General features: G+C 46.4%; 1 long non-coding RNA gene across 1 annotated transcript; it reads left to right on the plus strand.

The window, feature by feature from the left end:
* On the plus strand, positions 1–27,074 carry LOC139227506 (uncharacterized). Its single transcript, XR_011587437.1, has 3 exons — positions 1–870; positions 2,825–3,254; positions 26,919–27,074. It is a non-coding gene; the product is annotated as an uncharacterized lncRNA (long non-coding RNA).
* Positions 27,075–27,286: the final 212 nt, after the last annotated feature.

A 27,286-nucleotide genomic window follows, 5' to 3' on the forward strand; every position in this document is an offset into this window, starting at 1 on the left:
CTTGCCGCCTCCCCTGCGGCCGTCGTGGCCTCTCCAGCGGCCGCACTTGCTGCGTCCCCCGCGGCCTCCGTAGCGGCCTCCCCTGTGGCTGACATGGCTGCCGCCTCCTCTGCGGGGCCTGCCCAACGGCCTCTTCCTCTGCGGGGCCCTTCCGAACCGTCGGCCCCTGGATCCCTCAGCATCCCGCCTGCAGTGCCCCGCCGGCTCAACCCCCACCCCCCCCCCCCCTGTGCAGGGCTGCTTGCCTGTGGGGGCTGGGACTGCAGGGTCTCTGTGTGAGATCCGGGCCTGGGACTTGCCTGTGGGGATTAAGGCTGCAGGGTCTCTGTGTGAGGTCCGGGCCTGGGACTTGCCTGTGGGTGGATTGAGGCTGCAGCTCCAGCTCGGTCGGCGCTGCTCTCTGGGGACCCGGGGCACGGCAGCACCCCGGGGAGCAGCAGCCTGTGGAGGAATGAAGTCTTCCCAGCTCCCACGGACCTTCCCCATCCACCTCCGGCTGAGGAGTGTCGGCCCATCGCCTGCAACGACCCACAAAGGTAAAGCGTGCGTCTCATCCCGGTGGGATACCTGCACCATCGCTCTGCCGAGAACAGGTATTAGTTCCCTGGTGTAGGTACGCAGCTTCGCCGTGACCGGGACCAGCTTGGGTCGTGCAGCTGGGTTAATCCACAGTTTATCAAAAGTTCTCCGACTCATCAACGACGGACCCGAGCCCGTGTCCACTTCCATACTCACAGGGACTCCGTTGATTTTTACTTCACTTATCACTGGGGGCGAATCGTCGGTGCACGTATACAGTCCAAGCACCTCATCTTCTTCTACCTGCTCCTCGCTGAACAGTGGATCATCCCCCATCTCCTCAGCCACATGGTGAGTCCGATTTCTTTTACACATACGCTGAAGGTGGCCTTTAACGTGGCAGGTATTGCACGTATACTCCGCAAACCTGCACCGGTGAGCCCCATGGCTTCCTCCACAGCGTCAGCATGGTGCTGCTTGATTGGTCCCCCTCAGCGGACTCTGAGTTCCAGGACCCCGAGGTCCGTACGCTCTGCCTTGGGCAGAGCCACGTTCTGCAGTTTTGTCCGTGGTGGGCGCTATCCTGTGGACAGTGCCTGCCGGGTTCGAGACTGTGTGGATCATTTGCTTGGCACTGCAAGTCGAGGTCATATATGCCCGGCTGATGGTGATGGCCTTTGTCAGAGTGACTGTGGGTTCCGTGGCTAGCAACTTATGAAGGAGGCCCTCGTGGCCAATCCCCACAACGAAAACGTCCCGCAAAGCCTCGTCAAGGTGTGCCCCAAAATCACACGGCGCCGCGAGTCTCCTGAGGTCCGCAGCATATTTGGTGACATCCTGGCCCTCGGGTCTGCAGTGATGGTAAAATTTGTATTTGGCCGTGAGGATGCTCTCCTTCGGTTTCAACTGGTCACGAATGAGTTCAGTCAGCTCCTCGTATGACTTGTCCCTGGCGCTCCCAGGTGCCAGCAAATTCCTGACGAGACAGTAAACCTCATCTCCACAACTGGAGAGCAATATCGCCTTACGCTTCTCTCTCATTGCGTATGTGTCCTCCGTCAGGTCATTTGCTGTGAAGTAGTACTCGAGCCTTTCCGTAAAGGCCTCCCAATCATTGCCCACGGTAAAATCCCTTAGCGAGTCCAGAGTAGCCATGGTTGCGTGGAGTTCATCCGCTTCCTCGTTGCCAATGTGTGATGTATGTAGCACACAAATCACTGACTCCACACGGTCTGGTGTAAGTCTAACTGCTGTGACCTTCGTCCTTTATTGTTCAGCTCCAGAGTGCCTCCCAGGTGTGGTGGTCTGCCTTATATAGCCTTTGTTACAGGTACTACCAGGGTTTCCCACAGCAGCACCCTCTGTGATGTGGCATAGTACTTACAATACATTTAAGGTACTGGGACGATACACACGTCATTACATAGCATATGGGAACACCATCACCTGCAAGTTCCCCTTCAAATCTAACACCAACCTGACTTGGAAATATATTGCTGTCCCTGTTATGTCAATAAGCACTCTAGTAATGACTCCACGAGGTAAGGTATTGTACTTGAACTGTGGTGACCTTAGTCCATTTATTACAGCTCCTGAGTGAGAGTACAGCATGGTGAGCTCCCTGTTATACCTGGTTACCTGTCATGTACAGGTGACCCCTCGGCCTCCACCAGTTGCACCCTCTGATGGCACAAGCATAGTGTATACAGTGTGAAGGTACATCCAGTAGTCTTATGTAACTGCACATTGAGTGTACAGGGAGTATACTTATGTTATACATACACAACAGTTCCTTCATCGTCGCTGGCTCAAAATCCTGGAACCTCCTCCCGAACAGCACTATGAGAGTACCTTCACCCCATGGACTGCAGCAAAAAACCTACATCCCATGAACGAATAAAAAAAAACTGCATTGTGGGAGTATTTCGCCACATGGATGGCAGTGGTTTAGAAATGACACCAATAACCTAAACAACTACAGTTGTATTTGGTGAATATGAGCAATTTCTGCATTAGTGTAGTGCCAAGAAGGAAATTGGTATTAATAGCAGGTCATATTTTCCAGCGTAGGTTTAGCACATCAGTAAAATACACGAATTGAACCAATTGTTTGGGAACTCTTCAAATTTCCAGTATTTCAAGCTCCTTACACCACTGGAGTTATAAGTCATGCTTGAAGCAACGTTTATTACTGCCAATATACTGATTGTTTTATATACTGGAAAGAATTTACTGCATGCAATGAGTGTGGAAAGTGTGCTGAAGCATTATGACATATTGGAAAATAATCTGATTGATTTTACAGTGTATTTCTACTGTTCCAAAGGGGCACTGAGATACAGTTTTTCAAGTGGCAAAAGGCAATCCATTTTCACTGTAAGTATATTAAAAAACAGCAGAACCAAGGTGCTGGGAAAATTCACGTGGGTAAGCAAATGTACAACTTTTCTCTTTTGGAAATGTTTTTAAAAATGTTAAATTAATTTTTTTTTACACTTGGACCTTTAATAATTAAATGCTTTCCTGTTTCAACACCAGATCCTCTTCAAGTGAGGGTGAGTCCGGGGTCGGCGAGAGGCCGACAAAAGGCCATGAGAGGCGTCGGAAGATGCGTCGGAGAGATGTGAGTCCGGGGTCGGCGAGAGGCCTACAAAAGGCTAGACGGTGCAGCTACAGGGGGAAAGCAAAAAAGAAGAAGTAGAGAGAAATAGAAAGGTGACGTCACAGCCAAGGGGGTAAGTGTTTGGCGAGTAGTTTTTCTTTTTTCTCTTCTATATCAGTGAGTAACTTTTAGCACTGTTGTTGCCAATTTAAGTATATCGAAGGGTTAAGTCATGGCAGGAGAGCTCGGTGTAATGCTCCGCCTGTACTATGTGAGTAAAAGTGAAAGACCTCACATCTGCTGATAGTCACTCATGACTGTTACAAATCAAATTATATAAATACATAAGTACATGTAAATAAATGTAATACTTACTTTTGCAGATCCCACAAGGTCGTTCCATCATTTGCGGCATCAGTTGCCCTTACGCACCTCATTGGTCACCGACGAGACCACCTCTGCTATTTCAGTCCATATCTTCTGGTAGGCCTTTGGGATGGGCTTCCCACACCTTCCCTGTGTCAAATCACCCCAACGTAACTCGACCTCCTGCAGGAGGGAGACATTTGCCTCGTCCAAGAACCTCCTCGCTCTTTTGCGCCCTCCAATGTGCTCCTCTCCCACCTCATTGCTCTCGCCAGCGTCAGCTCCTCTCCCTCCATTATAAGCCAAATTCAGGCAAATATGTGGCTGATAACAGCTAATTTTTGTTTCCCTATTTTCTCTAAACTCTCCCTCCTTCCTCCCAAAGCAGCCACACCACACCCACACACGGCTTCAGTCCTTCTCAGCTCCCTCTCTCTCTGTCTCCTCTTCTGCACGTCATGATGACCCTTGACCTCCTGAATCACGGGAATCGAGCATTGCCATGCCATTGCTAAGCACGGCAACACTTTACAGAAGATCAGAGAGATTTAACGCCAACGCCGATTTCACATTGCTCGTGGTAACGCCCAATTTAAAAAATGTTGACTAGGTGCTTTGAGAATGAACGAGAAGCCGGCGATCTGAAAACCCATTTTTACCATCTATGCTCGAAATAACGCCCATTTTTGGGCGATCTGCACAAAAGTGTAAAATCTCGCCCTATAATCATTTCTCACCCTTGTGCATCTCATAACCCCTCTTACGCAAATGTATTCTGCTATTATGCCGCAGTGTCTCCTCTGTGGCTGCATCCTGGGTCTGGGAAGGCTGCTGTCTTTCATGTGTAGAAGCTACAGATGTCCTTCGAGCACACTCTCGACCAGCTCTGGCCCTGGAAGGGCCGCTGGAGACTGGTCAGCCCCCTCCTCGGAAGATTCAGTCGGCCTTGGCTCGGGCGAGTCTATGCTTCTCGGCAATGGCGGAGTGAAAAGGTATGGGGTGTGATCCTGAGAGAGCACATCATCATCATCATCCTGGTCCGAGGAGGCTGTGCCACTCCCCGGGGGCAGCACATCACCATCGGCACCAATCTGAGGGAGCACAGATCGGTGATGTGGTGCGACACCGGAAGGTCCCTCATGGACCTTGGTGGACCCAGCCGTGATGGGAACACTGAGGTCTCGCGTGGCATCCAGCTGAGACTGCATGAGAGCAGCCACAGTCTCAATGCTAACAGAGAGGACAGCAGTAAGCCGCTCCGTGGCCCGTTGGCCAGAGGGCACAAGAGCATTCTGAGCTTCCAGGGCCATGGCCACCCTCTCCAAAGCAGAACTCATATGCTTGTTTCCTTGTGCCTGTGCTGTAATGGCAGCTGCCACATCCCCAATGAGTTGCTGCATCACAGCTGGATCCGCACAGTTACTCTGGGAGTCCACCATCGTCTGCACACTGGCAATGATGGGCTCCATGGTGCGCGCAGAGCTGTCCACAATGCGGGAGGCGGACTCCTCCACGCTCCTGACCACTTCCAACAGCCTGTCCGGCACCCCTGCCACTGCCCCCAACATCTGGGAATGCATGGCCTCCACCCTTCTTTCATAAGTTCCAACATCGATGGGCTCGTCCGAGTCCTCTTCAGCAGAACTCACGTGCGCACTCTCCCCCCAGAAAGATGGCATCCAAGGTTCCCTTTGCCCCTCACCATGCTGCAGCCCGCTAGGCCTCGGTGTAACACCCAGTGCAGACCTCTCTGATCTCTCTAACTGATCGGACCGCATACTCCCAGTATCTGAGCTGGCGGGTGTGACTGTAGAAAGCAGTGACGCGATGCTGCCAGCAGTAGCCTCCTCTTCCTCTGTCTCATCGGATATCGCACCAACATATGCACTGGCCTCCAGAGTGTCGTCCAGGCTCACGCTCCCAATGGCCTCTAGGGTTTCGGCAAGGCCATGGCTGCCACTGCCCTCATGGCTGTCTTCCTGGCTTGGCCTCCCAATATCATCGTGAGCCTCTCCCTGTCTTCGGCTGCCAGTGCCCTCAAGGCTGTCATCCCGGCTTGCCATCCCACTTGCATCAGTGCTATGTCCTTCGTTTTGGCTCACACTCGGCCTCTCATCTGCAAGCATAAATAGCACAAGAGCTGCCATGAGGGGGAGGTAGGGAATTGATGCATGCAGGCTACAACTTCCACACTTTCATAAGGAAACGCACAGTAGGCGCTAGCACTTTCAGAGAGATAGCATTAAAAAAAAGCTTTCACTTACCCATGCTGCCCACAGCGGGATTGGCACTACTGGACTCCACAGGGAAGGCAGCATGTGTGCCCACTAGCATCTGGACCCTTTCTTCCAGTGGAGTGAGCTGCTGTATGTCAGCCTCGCCACCACCAGTCCTCTTTTGCTCCATTCGGTTGTGAGCAACCTTGGCCTGCAACACAAAGAAGGTTTGCTGAGTAGCAGTGTCATGAGGCATCAGAAATGAGTGCACAAGTTTGTGTCCCTGACATGCAGCTGCAACTGTGACATGAAAGGGAACCTCCATTGCGAGAACGCACAAATATATACACACAGACCTCAACAATCAATTGCTGCTTCAGTGAATATATAGTGAAGGTGGGCAATAAGAGAAGGATGAAGGAGAGGTTCGCAGATGGAAGGTCAGGAGTTGGTGGAACATGTACTCACTTTCATCGGAAGAATGATGTCATGCATTCTTTTGCGGCATTGACTCGGGGTGCGGTCATTAATGGAGGTCCCGGAGAACTCCTCAGCAATCTCTCTCCAAGCAGTCATGAACAGATCGAGAGTCGGTCTGCCTGTTTCGGGGTACAGGACGTACCTCCTTTTCTCCACAGCCTCCATGAGTGTCTCCAGTTCAGCACGGAATATCTGCTGGCCCTCCTTGCTACTGGTGCATTTGCCATGGCCTCCACTCAAATGGCTTCCCTGCTCAGGGCCTAGCTGCAAACCCTGCCCTTTAAGACGGTTAGGGAGCAGCTGACGCATTGGCAGCAAATCAGCAGTAGGTGAATTTCGCGGTCGAAACGCCACTCCGTACCCCGACCATTGCAAACTGCCGATTCCTGCCAACAAATACCGCTGGGCGCCATCTTTTTAAAAATACTGAATTTTGCTCTAATGGCCGCCGCAACCATTGTGGTAGTAATGACCGCCAAAAAGTGGTAGGTGTGCCCCGTTTCGGGCGGAGTGAATTTCGGCCCCTATGCCTCTATTTATAAAGCCATAGATCCCTTATGCATTTTTAATAGCTTTCTCAACTTGTCCTGCCAGCCCTAGGTCTCTCTATTCACGCACCCCTTTTAAAATTGTACCATTTAATTTATATTGTCTCTACTCATTCTTCCTACACACTTTTCTATGTTAAATTTCATCTGCTATTTGTCTGCCCATTTCAGCAGTCTAGCTATGTCCTCCTGAAGTCAGTTATTATCCTCCTCAGTGCATATTACATTTCTGAATTTCGTGTCAACTGCAAACTTTGAAATTATACCCTGCATACCCAAGTCCAGATAATGAATATATATCTAAAAGAGCAGTAATCCTATTACCAAACCCTGGCGAACACCCCTGTATAAGAAATAGGAGCAGGAGTAGGCCATACGCCCCTCAAGCCTGCTCCACCATTCAATAAGATCATGGCTGATTATCGACCTCAACTTCACTTTCCCGCCCGATTTCCACACCCCTTGATACCCCTAGGCTCCAAAAATCTATCTGTCTCAGCCTTGAATATATTCAGAGACTCAGCATCCACAGCCCTCTAGGGCAGAGAATTCCAAAGATTCACAACCCTCTGAGTGAAGAAATTCCTCTTCATCTCTGCATTAAATGGCCTACCCCTTATCCTGAGACTATGCCCTCGAGTCCTAGACATTCCAGCCAGTGGAAACAACCTCTCAGCATGTACCCTGTCAATCCCCTTCAGAATCTTGTAGGTTTCAATAAGATCACCTCTCATTCTTCTGAACTCCAGAAAGTATAGACCCATTCTACATAATCTCTCATCATAGGACAGCCCTCTCATCCCAGGAAAAATCTAGTGAACCTTCATTGCACCACCTCCAAGGCAAGTATATTATTCCTTAGATAAGGAGACCAAAACTGCACAGTACTGCAGGTGCAGTCTCACAAAGGTCTGTACAATTCTAACAAGACTTCCTTACTCTTATACTCCAACCCCCGTGCAATAAAGGACAACATGCCATTTGCCTTCCTTATTGTTTGCTGTACCTGCATGCTAGCTTTCCGTGTTTCTTGCAAAAGGACACCCAAATCTCTCTAAACACCAACATTTAAAAGTTTCTAACCATTTAAAAAATATTTTTTTTGCTATTCTTCCTACCAAAGTGAATAACATTTCCCTACACTATACTCCATCTGCCACCTTACCGCCCACTCACTGGGGCCGAAATTCACCATCTCCGAAGGAGTATTTAGCTTTTCATATAGTTTTATTAATTGTTTTAGCTCCATTAAACCTGTTGAGTGCTGTTCAGAGGTTTTCACAGACTTTTGTACAACTTTCAGGTCTAATTCTTTAGTGGAGTCCTGTGGACTGCAGAGAACTACTTGGCAGGGTTCATCCTGAGGATGGGAGGAGTGTTGGAAGGGCGACACCTGGTGCACCTGGTCAGAAGCAGGGTGGCACGCAGGAGAAGGCATTAGTGTCAGCACCATGCAGACAGGCAGCGGCCAGCCATGATTCATTCATTCTGTGCCAAACTAATGTGCCTGCCATCTTCACTGGCCCGAATCAGGATTACGGTTCGCTGCATGGGGACAAGGGATATCCCCTGTCCACTCAGCTGCTCACTCCTCTGCAGAACCCCAGGACAGCGCCAGAGCGTACATACGCACAATGACGCTCATTGTGCCACCAGGTGAATCATCGAGCAGTGCATAGGCATCCTTAAGCAGAGGTTCCGATGCCTGGACCGCTCTGGTGGTACCTTGCAGTACGCTCCTCAATGGGTCTCCATAATTGTCATGGTCTGCTGCATGTTGCACAACTTGTCCATCATGAGGGGACAGCCGCTGGAGGTCGAGCCAGCAGTAACACCTGAGGAAGAGAAAGAGGAGGAGGCGCAGGAGGAGAAGGATCCCCGTCACCCCAGAGCTAGGAAGCATCAACCCATCACCACCCTGGAAGGGCCGGGTGCAGACTGGCCAGCACCCTCCTGGGAGGGTGCGTCGTCACACATATAGAGGTGCCTGACACCTTCCCTGCAATCTCCCTCCACGCATTTTGTACTGGCGGTCGGCCAGGTCTCCCCACGTCAGGAAATAATATTATTCTTCTGTCCTCCACACTATCCATCAGTGTTTCCAGCTTCATATCAGTAAACCTGTTGGCTCTTACACCAACCATCCTTCCAACCTCATTCCAAACGCCTTCCAAACTCCTTTGCCCTCTCAGGGCCTTGCTGCAAACCCTGGCCTTTAAAAGGCCAGGGGGCAGCTTGCTCATTTGAAACTCTTACCTGCATGCCGAATTTCTCAGTGGTGATGACGCTCAAAGTAAGACAACCACACTGCTGAAAAATCCACTTTGGAAGGGTTTATTAGCACTGAAACCTATTTGTTCACTTTTGGAGCTGAATATGGGGTGGCCCAGCCATGAAAAATTGTTAGTGCTAATGGCCCAAAAAAGGTGGGGGGGAGCACCAGCTTTCCAGCGGTACTAAATTTCGGGCCCACTTAGTCTATCTATATCCCTTTGCAGATGCTTTGTGTTCTCCTCACAGCTTACTGTCCCACCTAGCTTTGTTTCGGCAGCAACTTGGATACATTACACCTGGTCCCTTCATCCAGGTCATTAATATAGATTGTAAATAGCTGAGGCCCCAGTACTGATCCTTGCGGCATCCAACTAGTTACAACCTGCCAACCTGAAAAAGACCTGTTTATCCTTACTCTTTGTTTTCTCTCTGTTAACCAATCCTCTATCCATGCGAATACATTATCTCCAATCCCATGATCCCTTATCTTATGTAAAAACCTTGTATGTGGCACCTTATCAAATGCCTTTTGGAAATCCAAATATATTACATTCACTGGTTCCCCTTTATCTACCCTGCTAGTTCCATCCTCAAAAAACTCTAATACATTTTTCAAACATGATTTCCCTTTCATAAAACCATGTTGACTCGGCCTAATCCTGCTATGATTTTCTAAATGCCCTGATACCACTTCCTTAACAATGAATTGCAGCATTTTCCCTAGAACTGATGAATACTTCCCTCCAGCCTGAAAAACAACCATTCACCATACCTCTCTGCTTTCTGTCCCCTAGCCAATTCAGTATTCACACAGCCACTGCTCCTTTAATCCCATGGGATTCAATTTTGCTGACCAGTCTATTAAGTGATACTTTATTAAATGCCTTTTAAAAGTCCTTATACACAACATCAAGCACAGTACTCTCATCTACCCTCTCCTTTACCTGATTGGATTAAGAATGAGAGAAAAAGACAGAAAGGAAAAGTAAGGAAAACATCTACTGAAGCAATTCACAACCTGAAGGCATGAGACTCCACAAATAATTGTTCACTTTCTGGGCAAGAGAGGTTGATTGGCAGTCATTAACAATACTCACATCGTTAAAAGGGCACTTACACTGTTAATTACTAGACTTAACTTTCTATGACGCATTTAATGGGCAATTAATGTGCAAATGCAGCAACTTCATGAAATATTACATGGTGGCTAAGGGCAAGATGCTGTTTTTATGAAGTCAACAGCTGAGTAGCACAAATCGATCAGCAACTTGTGGCGATTCTCAATTCATGGGGTATCTCTTCCTCACTACAAATTGCTGGCCAATTTGTGCATTTTCATCAAAATCTGGCGCATTATCCACTCCCTCCACCACCAATAGCAATATGTATATATTACATAGAATTTACAGCACAGAAACAGGCCATTTGACCCAACATGTTTATGCCAGAGTTTATGCTCCACATCTCACCCCATCAGCATATCCTTCTATTCCTTTTTCTTTCATATATTTATCAAGCTTCCCCTTAAATTCATCTATAATATTCACCTCAACTACTCCATTGTTAACAAATTCTACATTCTAACTATTCTCTGGGTAAAGAAGTTTCTCCTGAATTCCCCATTGGATTTATTAATGACTATCTTATATTTATAGCTCCTAGTTTTGGATTCCCCCACAAGTGGAAACATTTTCTCTACATCAACCCTGGCAAACCCCTTCATAATTTTAAATACCTCTATTAAGTCACCCCTCAGCCTTCTCCTTTCTAGAGAAAAGAGCCCCCACTTGTTCACTCTTTCCTGATAAGTATATCCTCTCAGTTTTGGTATCATCCTTGTAAATCTCTTTTGCTCCTTCTCCAATGCCTCTATCTCCTTTTTGTAACATGGGGACCAAAACTATACACTTGCAAGTGTAACATCTACAGAATGCACTGCAGCAACTCACCAAGCTAACTTCAATAGCACCTCCCAGCCAGATGACCTCTACCACCAATAAGGGCCAGAGCAGCTATTTACATTTACAGTGTTCACAAGATCACACGATAAATAAATATGAGAAAAAGGCAACTTGAACTATCTTAGTTCATCCATCAAGAATGACCCTGAAATCCACTCACTACAGCATCCAACTGATTCTCAAATGATTTCAGGGTTTTGTCTCCAATGCTCTAACCAGGACTCCAATCCATATGTTCATCACTCTATAGGTAAAGAAGAACTTCCTGATATCAGTCCTAAATTTTCCTTTTACTAGTTTGAACCTGTGACTTCTTGTCCTGCTCTTGCAATTTAATTTAAAGTAATTTTGTGGATTTACTTTTTCCATACCATTCACTATCGTATGTACCTGAATAATATCACACTTCAGATACTTCCTTTCAAAGCTGAAAAGACCAGGTTTCTCGAGTTTTTCCTCATAACTTAGACCTCTAAGACTAGGATCAGCGTTGTGCCTCTTTTCTGCACTGCCTTCAATGCTTGACTGTCTCTTTTGTGTCTCAGTCCTCGAGGTTGGATACCGTACTCAAGGAATGGTCTGACCAGAACACTGAACAGTTTGAACATGACATTCTCTGACTTATATTCTACTGTTTTGGCTATACAGTTCAATATTCTATTGTTGGTAACAATGGTAATATTAAGCTGGAATTTGTTAGGTTGTCGATGGTAGTACCAAATAATGGTTACCTTTAATAGGGAAATAAAGTACATTTTGGAAAGGAATAGAAAAACAGATATGGGTTTTCAGACTAGAAAGAATGCAGTCAGCAGCTGCTTTTTATGTATTACATTGAGACATACCAGCTTTCCTGCAGAGATAAGGTCTGAGCTATATTTGTTGCTGTCTGTGAGTTAGTCTTACATCATTCTCCATTTATCCTGAGGCGACCACCCACAATTGACATCCTCTGAGCAGCTAGCTATGAATATGAATGAGCTACATAAAGGGTAGACAATGGAAGATATTGGACTTTGTAGCATCATTTCATAGAAAATAAGTTCCTCGAATAACTCAGTTGGTAAGCCTTGTGTGGAACTGAGCCAGGAAGGTCACAAGTTTAATACAAATCCATGCTAAGTTAGCTCATCCTAGCTGGAGTGGATGTAATACTGCTACAATTAACCCCAACACAGCCTGGGCTAGAGAGAGAAAAAATAGTCAAACAGGTTCTGACTCCTCATTGCTATTCAGTGACCTCCACTAGTAAGTGCAGGTGTGTGGATGTCAGATAAGGTACAGTTGGTGATGCCAACCTTCCCCCCATGATCAGATAACTAGCTAATACTCGGGGTCTGATATTAACTTAGAGACGCATTGGGAGTGGATGGGTCTGATATCGCATGCGAATCCTGGAAGTACGTTCAGTGCGTGTGGGCAATTAATGTGCAAATGCAGTACAGAGTGTCTGTGACTTTTAACGCAGCCAGCTCATTAGCATTTTACTTCCAGGTGTGCCGTCGATGGCGCGGCAGTGGGCGTGATGAGGACCCACATAACCCACTCCAGTATTTAAAGGGTCAATCCAAAGATAGAATTTTCAGGCACTTGGGGCTTCTCGGTGGTCTCCCCGTTTTTTCGGCGCTCTCCCCTCCGTGCGAGATTGGTGAGTCCCTCACGCCGGCAGTTTGGAAGGACCGCTGGGGAGCGTCCGTTGGTGTGCCTGCTCCCGCCCCCTTCCGCCTGAGATTTATCCAACCGGTCCTCCGCTCCTGCAGGAGAAAAGACCGCCGTGTGGAAGCAGGTCTTACCTGGACGGTAGGTATGAAGACCTGCAAGAAAAGGTAAGTGAGACTGTTTTCTTTATTTCTTTTGCAGCGATTTTGTTTGAAAGGATCCTCTGAAGGTTTTGTGATGTTTTGTATTTTCTTTTTTGAAAATTTTTTTGGTGTGCGTTTCCCCCTCCCTGGGCCCAACTCCAGCTGCAGCATAACTTTCTCCAGGATTGCATTTGCTGCCCAGAATCCCACCTGAATCGCCGTGCAATGCCCATTTTTTCCACTGGATGCTTTTTTTCTTCTTTTTTCACAAAACTTCCATCCAAAGTACCATCAGGATCTTAGTGGTCTTTTCAACGGTAAATGGGTGGAACTTGGCTCTGATCAAATTTGGACCTTTGGTGTTGGAAGCAACAGAGGAAAAATTATCACTATGGAATCAAGGTGCTCAAAGGCTGTGCCCTGCTTTAGTGATGTGCTGCTGGGGGCTATGAGGAGCTGGAGAGAGATACTCTTCACCAGCAACAAGAGGAAGAAACATGCTGCAGATAAAAGAAGGCATAGCTGGAGGTGGCCCAGGACGTTAGCAACAAGAGCATTGTCCGACGATCCTGGATTCAGTGCAGGAAGTGCTTTAATGACCTACCTTGGGCAGGAAAGCTGAGTACACTTACACATTCACCTACATCTTGCTGTGCACATCACCCCATCCCCTCACTCTGTCTTCTCAAGCCTACTTATCACATCGCTCCTCACACCCACTAACCTTGCATGCATAGGCATCCTTCTCTTTCTATGTACTTCCTCACATCTCCATCTATCCATCACTTACCCTCGTCCTTAAGCAATTTCATGCTTCTCCCTGATAGACACCCAAATGCCCTGCATCTATTACACTTGCTCATAGGTCTGTTCTTTCCCCTGTTGCAGGAGAAGTGAGAAGGAGAGAACCAGAGGTGGGCATCCACAAACCTCACAGCTCACAAGTGGAGAGGAGGAGGCATTGGAGATTAGTGGTGTTTCGCCATCCTTGGCTGTCCGAGATGCGGAGACAGGGACCTCCCAGCTACGTGGTGACACAATTAAATATCAGCAACCGACATATCATACAGTACTCGGTCATATGATTTACATCATCAGAGCCATGAGGGGGATGATGGCGAAACGGAACATGGAAGTTTGGACACCACTCCAAACGCTTCCGCTTCTCACCCGTTTGCACCCCCCGCCCCACCTCAGTCATTACCTGATATGCTGCCTCGTGTCCCAATGGCTGAGTCTGCCCCTGCACCATGTTGTGTTCATACTCTATTTGTTGGTCACACGAACCCTCACTAGACAGACATTAGGACACTGCAGGGGCTATTCACACCTGCTGTAAACATGCTGGCTTTGGATGCCATTTTGAGTGTTTCTATAAAAGGCACAGTTAGTCTGTTTATTTACATACACAACACAAAGGTGCAGGTGAAGTAGTTTTTAGTGAGGCCCTCATAGGGTACAAAACCCAGAGGATGTCAACCAAGAGCATCGCATCAGTCAGAGCAGGGATATAAGCAGCTTACCTCTGCTGAATCCACAAGGATTGTCCCATGTAAGAGCAGTAGAAAAACAAGAGTAAAGCTTTGTAGTTGCACAAGGGTATGCACATGGGTGTATGAGAAAACATTATGTTGTGAAGTTTCTGTTCTTTAGTTCAATTACATAAATGTCATTCTTTTGCATCACTTCCCCATCGTACCCATTCTTGGTTGCTGGCTGCTAAGTAGTCTTTTAATTTGTTTGATGAAGAATGGGAAGACATGAATTGACGGGGAACAATGAGAGATCGTGCAAGGAGTGATTGGTTGTTTGCAGGACTGCTTTGTTACAGTGGCATGGGAGGTGGGGCAGGAAGAGTGGCCATTGCATGTGCTTCTGACATGGGCCCACTGGTGCAACCTAAGCGAACCTTGCATTAATAATGGCATCCCTGCCATCCCAGGCAGCAGTGAGAGTAACTGGTGGTGCATTGCCCTCATCACCATCCTCCACCTCATCTTCCTCCTCCTGCTCCTCGGAATCATCTAAAGAGGATCTGAACTCTGAGCCTTATTCTTCCTGCAGGACCAAATCTCGCTGCTGAGCAACGTGGTGCAGAGCGCAGCACACCAACAACAACTTGCATTTATATAGTGCCTTTAATGTAGTAAAACATCCCAAGGTGCTTCACAGGAGTGTTATAAGACCACGACCTTTCTGGAAACCCTAGCTGTTGTGATTTGTCTAGGTACCTAAAGCACATCGTCAGGTTGTTCGATCACACATCTGCGAGTCATAAGGCATTCATTGTAGCGCTATTGAGTTTTCTTGGTCGGGTTTTTGATGGGTGTCATCAGCCAAGTTTGAAGTGGGTATCCCTTGTCTCCAAGCAGCCACCCCTTAAATGTGTTTCCAGGTTCAATGATGTCAGGGAGCTAGGACTGCCATAGGACAAATGCAGTATGGCAGCTCCACGGAAATCTTGTGCAGAAATATATTTTTGTGGTTGTACACCAGCTACATATTGATGGAGTGGAAGCCCTTGCAGTTCATAAATACTCTTGATTGATCTAGGGAAGCACGGATTGGCACATATCTGCAGTCAATGGTGTCCTGCATTGTGGGAAGCCAGCCAGAGATGCAAACCCAAGTACCCACTCATTTTGACAGGCATCATCACAGGCGAAGTTCACATAATTGCCTGCCCTGGCAAACAACCTGTCTTATGTATTTGTGGGCCACCGACTGGGAGATCTGGATATGTCTCTGGCAGAGTCCCAGCAGGATCCCGAAGCCAAAAGGTTGAGGGCAGTGGTAACTTTGACAGCCACTGGTAACCCGTGGCCACCAGGTGTAGCAGGGAACAGGTCTTCTATCAGGGTGCAGATGTCTGCCACCATCTGACGCGACAATCTGAGCCTCCTGAAACTCTGCTGTGCTGATACGTGACGGTAACTCAGCCTCTGCCTGTACACCCTGTGTCACGGTCAGTGTCTCCTGCGAGCTGCACACCTCTGCTGCTCTCCCCTCTGCTGCCCAGCTGCTGGTCTCTCGACATCAGGCAGCTACTTCTGGTGCCCTCCCTGATGTCCAGCTAATGGTCTCTCAAGAGCAAGTTGCTGTTGGTGCTGGTGGTTCTAGTGCTGGTCATATTGATCCTCATCCGAGGTCCCATCTAAGATCTAAGGCAGCCAAAGTAACACCCATCATGCTGTGATTCAGAAAACCTCCAAAAAGAACAAAGTAAACTCTCAGCAAAAGTATTTTCTTTTAATTTGTTTCGGGATGTGAGCGTCGCTAGCAAGGCCAGCATTTAATGCCCATCCCTAATTGCCATTGAGAAGGTGGTTGTGAGTAGTCTTCTTGAACCGGTGCAGTCCTTGTGGTGAAGGTACTCCCACAGTGCTGTTAGGGAGGGAGTTCCAGGATTTTGATCCAGCGACGATGAAGGAACGGCAATATATTTCCAAGTCAGGATGGTGTGTAACTTGGAGGGGAACTTGCAAGTGATGATGTTCCCATGCTTCTGCTGCCCTTGCCCTTCTAGGTGGTAGAGGTCACGGGTTTGGGAGGTGCTAGCGAAGAAGCCATGGCGAGTTGCTGAAGTGCATCTTATAGATGGTACACACTGCAGCCACGGTACATCGGTTGTGAATGTTGAAGGCGGTGGATGGGGTGCCAATCAAGTAGGCTGCTTTGTCCTGGATGGCATCGAACTTCTTGAGTGTTGTTGGAACTGCAATTATCCAGGCAATTGGAGAGTATTTCATCAAACTCCTGACTTGTGCCTTGTAGATGGTGGAAAGGCTTTGGGGTGTCAGGAGGTGAGACACTCGCCGCAGAATATCCAGCCTCTGACCTGCTCTTGTAGCCACAGTATTTATGTGGCTGGTCCAGTTAAGTTTTTGGTCAATAGTGAGCCCCAGGATGTTGATGGTGGGAGATTTGGCAATGGTAATGCCGTTGAATATCAAAGAGAGATGGTTAGACTCTCGTTTGTTGGAGATGGTCATTGCCTGGTACTTGTGTGGTGTGAATGTTACTTGCCACTTATCAGCCCAAGCCTGAATGTATTCCAGATCTTGCTGCATGCGGGCATGGACTGCTTCATTTTCTGAGGAGATGCGAATGCAACCAAACACTGTGCAATCATCACCAAACATCCCTACTTCTGACCTTAGGATGGAGAGGTCATTGATGAAGCAGCTGAAGATGATTGGACCTAGGACAATGCCTTGAGGAACTCCTGAAGCGATGTCCTGGGGTTGGGATGATTGACCTCCAACAACCACAACCATCTTCCTTTGTGCTGCGTATGACTTCAGCCAGTGGAGAGTTTTCCCCGATTCACAATGACTTCAATATTACTAGGGCTCCTTGATGCCACACTTAGTCAAATGCTGTCTTGATGTCAAGGGCAGTCACTCTCACCTCACCTCTGGAATTCAGCTCTTTTATCCATGTTTGGACCAAGGCTGTAATGAAGTCTGGAGCCGCGTGGTCCTGGCAGAACCCAAACTGAGCATCAGTGAGCAGGTTATTAATGACTAACTGCTGCTTGATAGCATTGTCAATGACACCTTCCATCACTTTGCTGATGATTGAGAGTAGACTGATGGGGCGCTAATTGGCTGGATTGAATTTGGCCTGCATTTTGTGGACAGGTCATACCTGTGCAATTTTCCACATTGTCGGGTAGCTGCCGGTGTTGTTGCTGTACTGGAATGGCTTGGCTCGAGGCGTGGCTAGTTCTGGAGCACAAGTCTTCAGCATGACAGCTGGGATGTTGTCGGGGCCCATAGCCTTTGCTGTATCCAATGCGCTCAACTGCTTCTTGGTATCACATGGAGTGAATCGAATTGGCTGAAGACTAGCTTCTGTGATGGTGAGGGCCTCAGGAGGAGGCCTATATGAATCATCCATTCAGCAATTCTGGCTGAAGATGGTCAGCTTTATCTTTTACACTTGTGTACCATCATTGAGGATGGTGATATTCATGGAGCCTCCTCCTCCCGTTACTTGTTTTAATTGTCCATCACCATTCATGACTGGATGTGGCAGAACTGCAGAGCTTTGATCTGATCCATTGATTGTGGGATTGCTTAGCTCTGTTTATAGCATGCAACTTCTGCTGCTTAGCATGCACATAGTCCTGTATTGCAGCTTCGCCGGGTTTGTACCTCATTTTTCGGTACTCCTGGTGATGTTCATGGAATGCTCTTCTGCACTCCTCATTGAACCAGAGTTGGTCCCCTGGGTCCCCTGGTCATTGGGTAGAGTATTGTGAATAAACTCTTTCCCACTAGTAGATAAGAATACAGTTGTAAGAACTGAGTATGTAGTGCAACATTTCATAGAAACATAGAAACATAGAAAATAGGTGCAGGAGTAGGCCATTCGGCCGTTCGAGCCTGCACCACCATTCAATAAGATTATGGCTTATCATTCACCTCAGTACCATTTTCCTGCTTTCTCTCCATATCCCTTGATCCCTTTAGTCGTAAAGGCCATATCTAACTACCTCTTGAATATATCTAACGAACTGGCCTCAACAACTCTCTGCGGTAGGGAATTCCACAGGTTAACAACTCTCTGAGTGAACAAGTTTCTCCTCATCTCAGTCCTAAATGGCTTATCTCTTATCCTTAGACTGTGACCCCTGGTTCTGGACTTCCCCAACATTGGGAACATTCTTCCTGCATCTAACCTGTCCAGTCCCATCAGAATTTTATATGTTTCGATGAGATCCCCTCTCATCCTTCTAAACTCCAGTGAATACAGGCCCAGCTGATCCAGTCTCTCCTCATACGTCAGTTCTGCCATCCCGGGAATCATTTTGGTGAACCTTCGCTGCACTCACTCAATAGCAAGAAGATCCTTCCTCAGATTAGGAAACCATTTCCATGAGTGTGATTCAGCCCCCTCACTTGCCATTGTACTCTCACCTTGCTTTCACTGGCAAGTTTCAAGAAACCCGTGGATGTGATGTTAAATTTAAAAATTAGTTGAAATGTTGCTCCAATTGAGTGATTGGCATACATTAATAGGCAGCCAGCCTGTCCCAAGTGGATTGCTCGCAAGCAGCCTAACACACTCCAGTTAAACACATAAGTTGGCAGATTGGAGCTAGCTTCCTGACCCAAACCCAAACCCACTCGCTTCTCCAGGTTAAAATTTCCCCCTCACTGACTCAGCTTACACATTTGGAAATCATTATTTGGGCGGAGTAACAAAGTGTAGCTAGTGCCTGTGGAACTCTGCCCAGCAAGAATCAATGCCTTCAATAGAATCATAAAATTATAGAAGTTTACAGCACGGAAGGAGGCCATTTCAGCTCATAGTGCCGTGCCAGCCAACAAGAGGCTATCCATCCTAATACCACTTTCCAGCTCTAGGTCCGTAACTCTGCAGGTTATGGTGCACAGCCAAGTACTTTTTAAATGTGGTGAGGGTTTCTGCCTCTACCACCCTTTCAGGCAGTGAGTTCCAGATCCCCACAACCCTCTGCGTGAAGAAAGTTCCCCCCAAATCCCCTCTAAACTTTCTACCAATTACTTTAAATTTATGCCCCTTGGTTGTTGACCCCTCTGCTAAGGGGAATAGGCCCTTTCTATCCACTATATCTAGGCCCCTCATAATTTCATACACCTCAATGAGGTCTCCCTTCAGCCTCCTCTGTTCCAAGGAAAACAAACCCAGCCTATCCAATCTGTCCTCATAGCTAAGATTCTCCACTCCTGGCAACATCCTCGTAAATCTCCTCTGTACCCTCTCCAGTGCAATCACGTCCTTCCTGTAATTGCTTAGCTCTGTTTATAGCATGCAACTTCTGCTCCTTAGCATGCACATAGTCCTGTGTTGCAGCTTCGCCGGGTTTGTACCTCATTTTTCGGTACTCCTGGTGATGTTCCTGGAATGCTCTTCTGCACTCCTCATTGAACCAGGGTTGGTCCCCTGGTCATTGGGTAGAGTATTGTGACCAGAACTGCATGCAGTTCTCCAGCTGTGGCCTAACCAATGTTTTATACAGTTGAAGCATAACCCCCCTGCTCTTATATTCTGGAGAAGAGGGGGGAAATAAAAGAAGAAAATTGGAACAGCACTGAATAGCAACCATTCAGTAATAAAAAAAATTGCTGAGTAAATTTTCCATCTTTGCCTTCATAGTGCAGAGCATCAGATGCGAAACATGTACATCAGAATATTGGGTGCAGAGGATTGTGCTCCTGTTATGCAGCCCATCCAATTTTCTACCTAATACTTTTGATGGATGGAAATTTGGGTGGATTCATACCCACTACATTTCATTTCTGATGATGTATTATTTAACCACCTTTGTGTATAAAAGTACACATTCAGCCCATCTACAGACAATTATCACATGGATTTAAATTCAATATTTAATATATCAACAAGTGGAACGATTTTGAAAAGTGTAGATGAGCAGAGAGACCTTGGTGTCTATCATCATCATAGGCAATCCCTTAGAATCGAGGAAGACTTGCTTCTACTCTTAAAATGAGTCCTTAGGTGGCTGAACAGTCCAATACAAGAGTCACAGTCCCTGTCACAGATGGGACAGATAGTCATTGAGGAAAAGGGTGGGTGGGACTGGTTTGCCGCACGCTCTTTCCGCTGCCTGCGCTTGATTTCTGCATGCTCTCGGCGATGAGACTCGAGGAGCTCAGCACCCTCCCGGATGCACTTCCTCCACTTAGGGCGATCTTTGACCAGGGACTCCCAGGTGTCGGTAGGGATGTTGCACTTTATCAGGGAGGCTTTGAGGGTGCCCTTGTAATGTTTCCTCTGCCCACCTTTGGCTCATTTGCCATGAAGGAGTTCCGAGTAGAGCGCATGCTTTGGGAGTCTTGTGTCTATAGACACAAATCCATTTACACATATCCTTAAAGGTGGCACGGCAAGTTGGTAAGGTGGTTAAAAAAGCATATGGGCTATTTGGGTTTATAAAAAAAGGAATAGAATATAAAAGCAAAGAGATCATGCTAAAACTTTATAAATCACTGGTTAGGCCTCAGCTGGAGTATTGCAGACAATTCTGGGTACCGTACTTCAGGAAAGATGTAATGACATGAGAAAGGTTACGTAGGAGGTTCATCAGGATGTTACCAGGGATGAGAGACTTCAGTTATGAGGAGAGGTTGGAAAAGTTAGGACTTTTCTCCTTGGAATTGGGAAGGTTAAGAAGTGACCTAATAGAGGTTTTCAAGATGATGTGAGGTTTTGATATAGTAAATGGGAAATAATATTCGCTCTGGCGAGTGGGTCAATAACTAATGGTCATAGATTCAAAATCATTAGTAAAAGATCTAGAGGGAAGATTTTGTTCACTCAAACAGCTGTCAGGATCTGGAACACTCTACCTAAACAGGTGATGAAAGCTGATTGCATAAATAATTTTAAAAGGGAGTTGGACAGGCACTTGCGGACACAAAGTGGGGATGTGGGACTAAATACGACTGCTCTTTCGAAGAACTAGCACAGGCACGATGGGCCAAATGACCTCCTTCTGTGCTGTAATTTTCCATGATTCTATGATTGCAGAATCATCTACCCTTTTCTTAGCTTATTTATGGAAGAATTTGTTGACAAATGTTGATGTTTCCTGGTATTTAAAATTCTCTAAATAAGGTGGAGTAGAAATTGGACATCATTAAGCCCATTTTGTCGGTGTAAAGAGGCCGAATTCCATGGTTCAATGTCCAGCGTCCCAAGGACGCATGAAAAACATCCAAACCGAGAATGTGTCGGACCATTTTACAGGTTTCAGGAGTGCCTCCCTAAAACAGGCTAATCAGAGGCCTAATGCCAGTTTTAGGATCCCTTCCACTAGATTGGGCTGCCTTGAAAGGAGGGTGCATCGAGCCTGCTCTGCTCAGGTTTGCTGGTCCTGAATGCAGACTAGCCAGTGGCCACCAGCGTAAAGGTAAGCGTAATTATTTTTGTATATTGTTGCTGAGCCAGGAAGAACAGGAGTGCTCCTCCTGGCTCCGCAGCACTCCTATTAGCTACTACCAGTCATAAGAACATAAGAACATAAGAATTAGGAACAGGAGTAGGCCATCGAGCCTGCTCCGCCATTCAACAAGATCATGGCTGATCTGGCCGTGGACTCAGCTCCACTTACCCACCCGCTCCCCGTAACCCAGTCGCGATTGGTCCTTTTCCGTTATCTTTTCCTCAACTTACTTGAGGGCCACTGTCAGCGAGGCAGGCCAGCTGAAATTAGATTCTTCAGTTGGTTGCGATTATGTAGATAAGGCCCAAAGACCAACTTATTGCATTCCTCGTGCTTCCATCTTCAAGTGCAGGGATGCACTCATTAGGCACTTCAAAACTGCTCTAAACTAATTTCTCAGCTGGTGTTTACTTGAGGGTTAACAAAATGTGTAAATATTTGTGAGACCATGGTAATCTCACCATGATACAGTCTGACGGAGTTTGCTGAAGGATTCACTACATTTGGGCAGTGGAGCTTATAACATATTGCATTTCGGATCTGTCATCACACATTAGCATCATACAATCCCCTATGTTTCCTTGACTGAACGAAACATGTTGAAAGATTAATGGAGTCTCTGAAAGTTTTTATTAATAACCCACCCAATGTCCTGGGATATTTAAAATCCAATGACTCTGCAACAGATTTATGAATACTTTGACAAATCTTTGCAGAGAAAAGGTCTGAATCAAGTGGCATAAACAAAGCTGTTTAAGCAAGGCCAAATAAATCACAATGTGAATGAAGTCATTTGGTGTCAGTGTCTTGAGGTGTCTTCTAGATTCTTCACTTTGAATATATTGCCCCAAGTGTGATGCATTATTCAGTAGGTTGATTGAAATTAACAATTACTTTTGATTAAAATGAATGGCTAGGACTCACAGTAAACCAAACTTTTACTCAATGTAGAAGCTTAAAGGATATTGTGTAGAATTGAAGGAATAATTAGCTAAAATATGATTTAAAAATACATAATTTGATTTAAATGTATCTCTCCAATAACACATTTCTTTGATTAGCACAGAGCTCCCTCTCCTGTTCAACTGTATTAAAAATAAGTAGAATTTTATCTGGGCCCATTTTCGCCATGCACCCGAACCAAGAGGTCCAAGGTCAGCCCAAATTTGGGCCTCAGGCTCATTAGCATTAAATGTGTGAGCTGCTGGCACCTATCATGGCTCCACAGGCAGCTTGTGCATTGTGGGTCTCAAATGTCAGGTTTCCTTGCCTCGCCAATACCCAGGAGGGAGGTTAGAATGGGCTACGGTTGGGGGTGAGGGAGGGGGGGAGCAAACACTGATACAATGCATACCAATTCTTCCCCCAATATCTTTAAAACCACCCATACACATCATCGTTACTTTAAACATAATAGACTGGACCTTGTTCTGAGTCACGAATGAACGGCGCCAGCCAGCTGTTCGACTTGAACTTACTCATAGACATTCTATGGGCTATTGTGCAGTGCATTACTGTGAGAAAACTATCCAATAATTTCAGCGCCGTCTACAAGACATCTGGGACCTGTGTGAACAGAGCAAACAACTGAGTATCTCCTTAACCAATCAGAGTGAAGAATCATTAATGAGCAGCACAGCTTCTGAACCAGGAAGTGCAAGTTGGAATATTGAATTTAATGTCAAATCAGATACAGAAAGCAAAATAAAGAGAGGGAATGAAAGATTGATAAAAAAAAAGAGACAAAAGAGACAGAAAGAAAAAATAAAGAAAAACATTTTCATTCTTTTTTTTTCAATCTCCAACAATAATTAAAAGCTGAAGGAATGAGACTCCATACTTGTAAAAGTTAATTTTCATAGCCAGAGAGTTTGTTTGACAGTAATTAAAACTTGTCATGCCAATAAAAATGTACTTAGACTGGAATGAACAAGCCCTATCTTTTTCTGGCGAGTTTAGTCGTTATCTATGAGATAAGAACAGCAACGTCAATGTATTTGAATAGTGAGTCAAATGACGAGATGTAGTTTTTGGGAAGCTTTTGGAGGAGCAGGGCATATAGGACAGCAACTTCCTAATTGCCGTGTTTAACTGCGCATGTCCGGTTGTTGGAAGTTGCTGTCCGATTTCAGTGTAAATAAAGGTGAGCGCTGTTGACCTCATCATTATTTCTACTGCAAAATCTGGCCCATTGTTCAGGGGCAGTCTGGGGTCTGGAGTACCTTTGTGATTTTTAGCCTAAGGGGAAGAAGTCTAAATAGTTCATAAGGTCAGTTACAGGATAATTAGGGAGCGAAGTTTGCAGATTGCCAGCTGCTTGTAACATTCTGGCTCCAAGTCAATCTGCAAACCTCTATCAGCAACAAAAATTAACCTTTAAATGATCTCACCATAAAGTGACTGTTCCCCTTTTAATTTTTTTTTAACATTTTGAAATAAGATATATGGAGCTGAAACCTCCACTTTTGTGCTTATCGCCCAAAAATGGGCGTTATTTCCGGCATGGGCAGTAAAAAACGGTTTTCAGATCGCCGGCTTCTTGCCCATTTTCAAAACACCTAGTTTACATTTTTGAAAATGGGTGTTACCGCGAGCAATATTTAATGGGCGGTAGTGTTAAATTTTTTTGACCTTCTGCCGTAAAGTGTGGCTGTCCTTAGCAACGGCATGGCAACGCTCGATTCCTGTGATTCTGGAGGTCAAGGGTCACCATGACATGCGCAGAAGGCTGGGTGTGGTGTGGCTGCTTTGGAAGGAAGGAGGGAGACTTTAGAGCTTCACAGTAAGTAAGCAAACAAAAATTAGCTGTTACCAGCCACATATTTGACCGAATTTGCCCTATAATGGAGAGAGAGGAGGAGGCATCACAGCACGCTGTGGAGACTGACGCTGGAGAGAGCAGTGAGGTGGGAGAGGAACACATTGGAACTGCAAAAGAGCCAGGAGGTTCTCGGACGAGGCAAATGCCTCCCTCCTGTAGGAGGGCAAGTTATGCTGGGGTGATTTGACACAGGGAGGATGTGGGAAGCCCACCCCAAAGGCCTACCAGTGGATATGGACTGAGGTAGCAGAGATGGTTTCATCGGCGAACAACGAGGTGCGTGAGGGCAACCAATGCTGCAAACGATGGAACGACCTTGTGGGATCTGCAAGAGTAAGTATTGCATTGATTTTACATAGAAACATAGAAAATAGGTGCAGGAGCAGGCCATTCAGCCCTTCTAGCCTGCACCGCCATTCAATGAGTTCATGGCTGAACATGAAACTTCAGTACCCCCTTCCTGCTTTCTCGCCATACTCCTTGATCCCCCGAGTAGTAAGGACTTCATCTAACTCCCTTTTGAATATATTTAGTGAATTGGCCTCAACTACTTTCTGTGGTAGAGAATTCCACAGGTTCACCACTCTCTGGGTGAAGAAGTTTCTCCTCATCTCGGTCCTAAATGGCTTACCCCTTATCCTTAGACTGTGACCCCTGGTTCTGGACTTCCCCAACATTGGGAACATTCTTCCTGCATCTAACCTGTCTAAACCCGTCAGAATTTTAAACGTTTCTATGAGGTCCCCTCTCATTCTTCTGAACTCCAGTGAATACAAGCCCAGTTGATCCAGTCTTTCTTGATAGGTCAGTCCCACCATCCCGGGAATCAGTCTGGTGAATCTTCGCTGCACTCCCTCAATAGCAAGAATGTCCTTCCTCAAGTTAGGAGACCAAAACTGTACACAATACTCCAGGTGTGGCCTCACCAAGGCCCTGTACAACTGTAGCAACACCTCCCTGCCCCTGTACTCAAATCCCCTCGCTATGAAGGCCAACATGCCATTTGCTTTCTTAACCGCCTGCTGTACCTGCATGCCAACCTTCAATGACTGATGTACCATGACACCCAGGTCTCGTTGCACCTTCCCTTTTCCTAATCTGTCACCATTCAGATAATAGTCTGTCTCTCTGTTTTTACCACCAAAGTGGATAACCTCACATTTATCCACATTATACTTCATCTGCCATGCATTTGCCCACTCACCTAACCTATCCAAGTCACTCTGCAGCCTCATAGCATCCTCCTCGCAGCTCACACTGCCACCCAACTTAGTGTCATCCGCAAATTTGGAGATACTACATTTAATCCCCTCGTCTAAATCATTAATGTACAATGTAAACAGCTGGGGCCCCAGCACAGAACCTTGCGGTACCCCACTAGTCACTGCCTGCCATTCTGAAAAGTACCCATTTACTCCTACTCTTTGCTTCCTGTCTGACGACCAGTTCTCAATCCACATCAGCACACTACCCCCAATCCCATGTGCTTTAACTTTGCACATTAATCTCTTTGTGGGACCTTGTCAAAAGCCTTCTGAAAGTCCAAATATACCACATCAACTGGTTCTCCTTTGTCCACTTTACTGGAAACATCCTCAAAAAATTCCAGAAGATTTGTCAAGCATGATTTCCCTTTCACAAATCCATGCTGACTTGGACCTATCATGTCACCATTTTCCAAATGTGCTGCTATGACATCCTTAATAATTGATTCCATCATTTTACCCACTACTGAGGTCAGGCTGACCGGTCTATAATTCCCTGTTTTCTCTCTCCCTCCTTTTTTTAAAAGTGGGGTTACATTGGCTACCCTCCACTCGATAGGAACTGATCCAGAGTCAATGGAATGTTGGAAAAAGACTGTCAATGCATCTGCTATTTCCAAGGCCACCTCCTTAAGTACTCTGGGATGCAGTCCATCAGGCCCTGGGGATTTATCGGCCTTCAATCCCATCAATTTCCCCAACACAATTTCCTGACTAATAAAGATTTCCCTCAGTTCCTCCTCCTTACTAGACCCTCTGACCCCTTTTATATCTGGAAGGTTGTTTGTGTCCTCCTTAGTGAATACCGAACCAAAGTACTTGTTCAATTGGTCTGCCATTTCTTTGTTCCCCGTTGTACTTATGTATTTATATAATTTGATTTGTAACAGTCATGAGTGACTATCAGCAGATGTGAGGTCTTGCACTTTTACCAGGAATGTTTTACTCAAAGCCTGCGGTCACGGTGTACGTCTTTAGGTAAAGAATGATAATTATCTAATAATCATGATTGCATCTGTCGGTTATGTTTTGTATCAGTTTCTGTGACACTATGTGCAATGATATCACGCAATGATCTCATGCCATGTCGTCCTGTCACCTTTTACAGAAGAAGCTATCGACGATGAGGTCGGTGCAGAGGCGAACGGATGGGGGGCCACCAGTCTCCAGCGACATCACTGACATGGAGGAGCGAGTGCTCGCACTCGTGGGGAAGCATTCCCGGACAGCCATGGACGCATCTGCAGACCCTGAAGTGATGCCATGTGAGTAAAGCTTACACCATTGCGTGATGTAAATTCAATAGATGCCTCACCAACTCATATCTGAATAATCATTTATGATAGCTGATTTCTAAAATTGTCCTTGAAATAATGCTGGTCTAGTGAAAATCATTGCATTGCAAATGTGTTGATGGTCATGAAATGTGATGTCTGCGATGATTTTGAGAGCGGTGGTGCTTTTGTCGTGCATATG

The sequence above is a fragment of the Pristiophorus japonicus genome, chromosome 1, assembly GCF_044704955.1.
Source record: "Pristiophorus japonicus isolate sPriJap1 chromosome 1, sPriJap1.hap1, whole genome shotgun sequence".
Classification (NCBI taxonomy): domain Eukaryota; kingdom Metazoa; phylum Chordata; class Chondrichthyes; family Pristiophoridae; genus Pristiophorus; species Pristiophorus japonicus.